The following is a 6,455-nucleotide window of genomic DNA, read 5'->3' as shown; positions in this document are numbered from 1 at the left end:
ATTACCTATACTGCTTAAGTAGTTTCTTGTTTCTTTAGCTGCCACATATTTAAAAATTGGTTCTCCTTGAATAGGAAACAGTGGAAGTAGATCAGCAAAAACATTCACATGTTTACCACCTAAAAGATTATCATGTTCTGTCTTCAGTATTTCTGTCATACACAAGTTAAAAAAACCAGCATCAAGTTGGGTGTCCACACTAAACTTGTCTATAACCAAAATGTGTAGGTTTTTCAGAAATCTATGAACTTTTTCAGAAGTATCACTATTCAGTTTTAAATATTCAAGTTTATTACTATGCTCTACTGGTGGTAATAGTATTTGATGTAATGTTATTCCTTTAGTATTACGTGCCACTAAACCAGCTGTAATGACACATGATAAGGTTGAATTGGTAAGTTGTGGAAGGTAAACTTTTTTAATAAGGAAACGTAACTGGCTCATTTTATGAACATGTACATGATCCATTCTCATGTTTTCCATGACAACCCTTCCTTTAATTTCCTCAAATATTGCGCACTGATCAGAATTAACTGTGGTAACATTTTCTAAGTTTTCTCCTTCCTTATGGATGTCTGCCTTTGCAACTTCTACCTCACCCATAGAAATTGTTCCTTCATTGACAATATTTGGGGCTCCAAGTGGGTCTGCACCACATCTGTTAGATACTTTATTTGTACTTCCAGTATCAGACAATATTTCCTCTTGGATTTCTTACTTCAACATCTCAAAATAAATCTTAACCTCTGGTATTGTGATATTTGGTTTCTAGTCATAAAAAACTTCCTCAAGATATGACTGTCCTACTCAATTCGTCCTCTTTTCCCCATGGTTTAAAAAGCTGTAAGCACATAGAAATAAAATTATTTATTTGCTGGATTATCATATGTACATTTGTGAGGATTGAGGAGTGTAGGTTTTAAATGATATATTAAGCAACTGCCTGTTCCATGAACGTTGCATTTTCCACCATTATCATCCGCATCAACATAATTTCTGTAAGTATAAAATTGAGCAACTGCTTATAGTGACAACGTTTCAAACTAAGCGCTTCTGTTAGGATAATATGTGTCTAATAAGTTTGTTTTCACAATGTCGTTTTTAGGATCAGAGTGAGCAAGATATTCAATTTCGGGCAAACTTTTCAAAACTCTTCTTGTGATGAGTCTAATGCTAAACTAAGCCACGTAATGGCGTGGGATTTAGCATATAAACTGGGAGAGCTTAGACAGTCATGCGCTTCTTAACTGCCAACTTCTCTAACAAATAGCAATTGAAGGCAAAAATTATACAACCATTTAAAGATTGCTCTGCAGAAATGTCTTCCTATACTTCCTTCGTATCAGTTTTCTCAGCTTTAGTAATATAGCAGGCAAAAGCTGTTCAATTATGAGTAACAAATTTGATACCAATCTTCACATTTCACATATGTAGTATTAAAGGGTTGTATTCATTCAACCGTTGTGATGCAGATCCTCTTTTTAAATTGGATGTGTTTTTTGAAGTTTTCCCCTTAAGAACATGTCTAACACAAGACATCACATTATTACTCTTCCTTGTTTTAAAAAATTGGCCTTGGGAAACAAAGTGACATTTATTATACATTTTGCATCTGTTTTGACATTTCCTTAACCGGTTCTGTGCCCAGGACGTAATGGTTACGTCCTGAGGCACAGTGCTGCTGTTCCCAGGACGTAACCATTACGTCCTGGTTACAGAGCCCAGAGGGACTGCTAGCGCTCCCTCTGTGGGGTTCCCCCCACCCCCCCAAGTCAGGGATGGAAGGGGAAGCCCTTCCCCTTCCACCCCCGACCACCCCAACCCCCCCTGTGACATCAGCGCGCGAGCGCGTGCTGATTTGTCACAGGGTCTCCCCCATCGCGCTGGAAAGAGAAATGCTCAGCATTTCTCTTTCAATCACGTGGGGGAGGCCCGGAGAGGCTTCAAAGGGAAGGAAATGTATTTCCTTCCCTTTGAAGTCTCTCCCAGGGTTTCAAAAGCCGGATTGCTTGCAATACGGCTTTTAAAACCCCACTAGACACCAGGGATTTTTTTTTTGTTGTTTAAATGGACATAAGGGAGCGACCCCTCGGGCAAGGGTCGCTCCCAGGGGGGCATTTTTTGGGGAAGGCCTTTTCTGATCGGCCTATTGTTATTAGGCCGGTCTGCCCCCAGGGGGAGCAGAAACCTCTAGGCATCAGGGAAATTGTTTTTTTTTTTTTTTTTTTTTAGAGATGGGGAGCGACCCCTTAGGCAAGGGTCGCTCCCCTGGAGGGGCAAATTGTATTTAGGCCATTTCTGCCCACTTTGGGGGCAGATCGGCCGATTTTAGGTCAATCTGCCCCCAAGGGGGGCAGAAATGGTCTAAATACAATATGCCCCCCAGGGGAGCGACCCTTGCCTAAGGCACTGGGGATTTTTTTTTTGCCGCCAATGTCACGCAGGGGGAGTGACCCCGTAGGCAAGGGTCGCTCCCGGGGGGATTTGGGGAGGTGGGAGGTTAACTTTATTTTAGGCCATTTCTGCTCCCCCGGGGGCAGATCGGCCTATTGGTATTAGGCCGATCTGCCCCCAGGGGGGGCAGGAACCTCTAGGCGCCAGGGCAAATTATTATTATTTTTTTGGTTTTTTTGTTTGTTTGTTTTTTTAGAGATGGGGAGCGACCCATTAGGCAAGGGTCGCTCCCCTGGGGCGCATATTGTATTTAGACCATTTCTGCCCCCCTTGGGGGCAGATCGGCCGATTTTAGGTCAATCTGCCCCCAAGGGGGGCAGAAACCACTAGGCACTAGGGATCTTTTTTTTTTGCATCGTCACACAAGGGGAGCGACCTTGTAGGCAAGGGTCGCTCCCCGGGAGGGGGGTAAATTTATTTTAGGCCATTTCTGCCCCCCCGGGGGCAGATCGGCCTATTGTTATTAGGCCGATCTGCCCCCAAGGGGGGCAGAAACCTCTAGGCGCCAGGGCAATTATTTTTTTCTGTTTTTTTGTTTGTTTGTTTGTTTTTTCAGAGATGGGGAGCGACCCATTAGGCAAGGTCGCTCCCCTGGGGGGCAAATTGTATTTAGACCATTTCTGCCCCCCTTGGGGACAGATTGGCCGATTTTAGGTCAATCTGCCCCCAAGGGGGCAGAAACCACTAGGCACCGGGGATTTTTTTTTTGCCACCAATGTCACGCAGGGGGAGCGACCCCGTAGGCAAGGGTCGCTCCCAGGAGGGGGGTTGGGGGGGTGGGAAGGCAAATTTATTTTAGGCCATTTCTGTCCACCCGGGGGCAGATCGGCCTATTATTATTAGGCCGATCTGCCCCCATGGGGGGCAGAAACCTCTAGGCGCCAGGGCAAATTGTTTTTTGTGTTTTTGTTTCTTTATTTTTTTAGAGCTGGGGAGCGACCCATTAGGCAAGGGTCGCTCCCCTGGGGGGCAAATTGTATTTAGACCATTTCTGCCCCCCTTGGGGGCAGATTGGCCGATTTTAGGTCAATCTGCCCCCAAGGGGGCAGAAACCACTAGTCACCGGGGAATTTTTATTTGGCGCCAATGTCACGCAGGGGGAGCGACCCCGTAGGCAAGGGTCGCTCCGGGGGGGAGTTGGGGGAGTGGGGGGCAAATTTATTTTAGGCCATTTCTGCCCCCCCTGGGGCTGGCTGAGCTAGAGGCCAAAATCCACAGGTAGGCACAGATTTCTATGAAAAAAATGTGATGTGTCCACGTTGTGTTTTGGGCCATTTCCTGTCGCGGGCGCTAGGCCTACCCACACAAGTGAGGTATCATTTTTATCGGAAGACTTGGGGGAACGCTGGGTGGAAGGAAATTTGTGGCTCCTCTCAGATTCCAGAACTTTCTGTCACCGAAATGTGAGGAAAACATGTTTGTTTTGCCAAATTTTGAGGTTTGCAAAGGATTCTGGGTAACAGAACCTGGTCAGAGCCCCACAAGTCACCCCATCGTGGATTCCCCTGGGTTTCTAGTTTTCAAAAATGTGCTGGTTTGCTAGGTTTCTCCAGGTGCCGGCTGAGCTAGAGGCCAAAATCCACAGGTAGGCACTGTTTTCTATGAAAAAATGTGATGTGTCCATGTTGTGTTTTGGGCCATTTCCTGTCGCGGGCGCTAGGCCTACCCACACAAGTGAGGTATCATTTTTATCGGGAGACTTGGGGGAACGCTGGGTGGAAGGAAATTTGTGGCTCCTCTCTGATTCCAGAACTTTCTGTCACCAAAATTTGAGGAAAATGTGTTTTTTTAGCCAAAGTTTGAGGTTTGCAAAGGATTCTGGGTAACAGAACCTGGTCAGAGCCCCACAAGTCACCCCATCTTGGATTCCCCGAGGTCTCTAGTTTTAAAAAATGCACAGGTTTGGTAGGTTTCCCTAGGTGCCGGCTGAGCTAGAGGCCAAAATCTACAGGTAGGCACTTTGCAAAAAACACCTCTGTTTTCTGTAAAAAAATGTGATGTGTCCACGTTGCATTTTGGGGCGTTTCCTGTTGCGGGCGCTAGGCCTACCCACACAAGTGAGGTATCATTTTTATTGGGAGACTTGGGGGAACATAGATTAGCAAAACAAGTGTTATTGCCCCTTGTCTTTCTCTACATTTTTTCCTTCCAAATATAAGAGAGTGTGTAAAAAAGACATCTATTTGAGAAATGCCCTGTAATTCACATGCTAGTATGGTCACCCCGGAATTCAGAGATGTGCAAATAACCACTGCTCCTCAACACCTTATCTTGTGCCCTTTTTGGAAATACAAAGGTTTTCTTGATAGCTATTTTTCACTCTTTATATTTCAGCAAATGAATTGCTGTATACCCGGTATAGAATGAAAATGCACTGCAGGGTGCAGCTCATTTATTGGCTCTGGGTACCTAGGGTTCTTGATGAACCTACAAGCCCTATATATCCCCGCAGCCAGAGGAGTCCAGCAGACGTAACGGTATATTGCTTTAGAAAATCTGACATTGCAGGAAAAAGTTACGGAGTAAAACGTAGAGAACAATTGATGTTTTTTTCACCTCAATTTCAATATGTTTCTTTTTCAGTTGTTATTTTCTGTAGGAAACCCTTGTAGGATCTACACAAATTACCCCTTGCTGAATTCAGAATTTTGTCAACTTTTCACAAATGTTGCGGTTTCTGGGATCCAGCATTGGTTTCATGCCCATTTCTGTCACGGACTGGAAGGATGCTGAAAGCACAAAAAATCGTAAAAATGGGGTATGTCCCAGTAAAATGCCAAAATTGTGTTGAAAAATTGGGTTTTCTGATTCAGGTCTGCCTGTTGCTGAAAGCTGGGAAGCTGGTGATTTTAGCACCGCAAACCCTTTGTTGATGCCCTTTTCAGGGAAAAAAACACAAGCCTTCTTCTGCGGCCCCTTTTTCCCATTTTTTTGAAAAAAAAGAAATGTTCACTGTATTTTGGCTAATTTCTTGGCCTCCTTCTGGGGAACCCAGAACGTCTGGGTACCTCTAGAATCCCTAGGATGTTGGAAAAAAAGGACGCAAATTTGGCGTGGGTAGCTTATGTGAACAAAAAGTTATGAGGGCCTAAGCGCGAACTGCCCCAAATAGCCAAAAAAAGGCTCGGCACAGGAGGGGGAAAAGGCCTGGCAGCGAAGGGGTTAAGCAGTATTTTCCACATTTCTGTCTTTGAAATTTTTGTACTTGGTCAATTGTTTTTTTCTTTATTTGGGATTTCACAAGTAACATATTGTTCTATAAACTTAAGAACAGGATCTTCGAGTCGTATCAAAAATTTTGCCCATTCTTTATCCATAATATCCTAGGAATATGAGGTGCACCTCTCATTTGGTACTCTTTTCTCCAGCAGAAATCAACTACCTCTCTCCAACAGGGTTTTTTCTTTTCATCTGTTAGGAACTTAAGTATAGTTTAGAATTTGTGATAAAAAAAAAATCGGCATACATTGGCCAAAGAACATAATTCCCATGGTGTTTTCATAAACACATCTGACAAATTATTGTTGTAGGAAAGTGTATAAAGCACCCCATGGATATTCGAAACAGCTTAAAGTGAGAAATGCAGTAAGTGGTCCCAAATTCCATAACATAGATTTGAGTTCTCTGTGTCGTCTGAACCAGTATTCATTTGTACCTCTTTGACGTGCCATAATATTAATTAAATTATATTCCAGGTTCTCATCATTACTTACAACTTCATGAGAAACATCTGTAGCTGTTCTGTTATTAAACCCTGCTCCAGTTTGCATTACATCAGCAACAGCATAAGAGGTAGCAGATAATTCACTTTCATATAGTAAAGTGAAAATAGAAGGTGTTGTTGTCTAAAATGTGGGACTTCAGAATACAGTCTTGTAGAACAAGATTACAATCAGAAATTGGAATTGGACGATCATCATATTACCCACCTTTTCCAATAGGAAATAAAACTGGATAACATTGAGCCTCTAAAGTTTATTCCTAAATACGAACAGGATTTC

The sequence above is a fragment of the Pleurodeles waltl genome, chromosome 3_1 (assembly GCF_031143425.1).
Source record: "Pleurodeles waltl isolate 20211129_DDA chromosome 3_1, aPleWal1.hap1.20221129, whole genome shotgun sequence".
NCBI classification, from domain to species: domain Eukaryota; kingdom Metazoa; phylum Chordata; class Amphibia; order Caudata; family Salamandridae; genus Pleurodeles; species Pleurodeles waltl.
Note: the sequence above shows the minus strand (reverse complement) of the source record.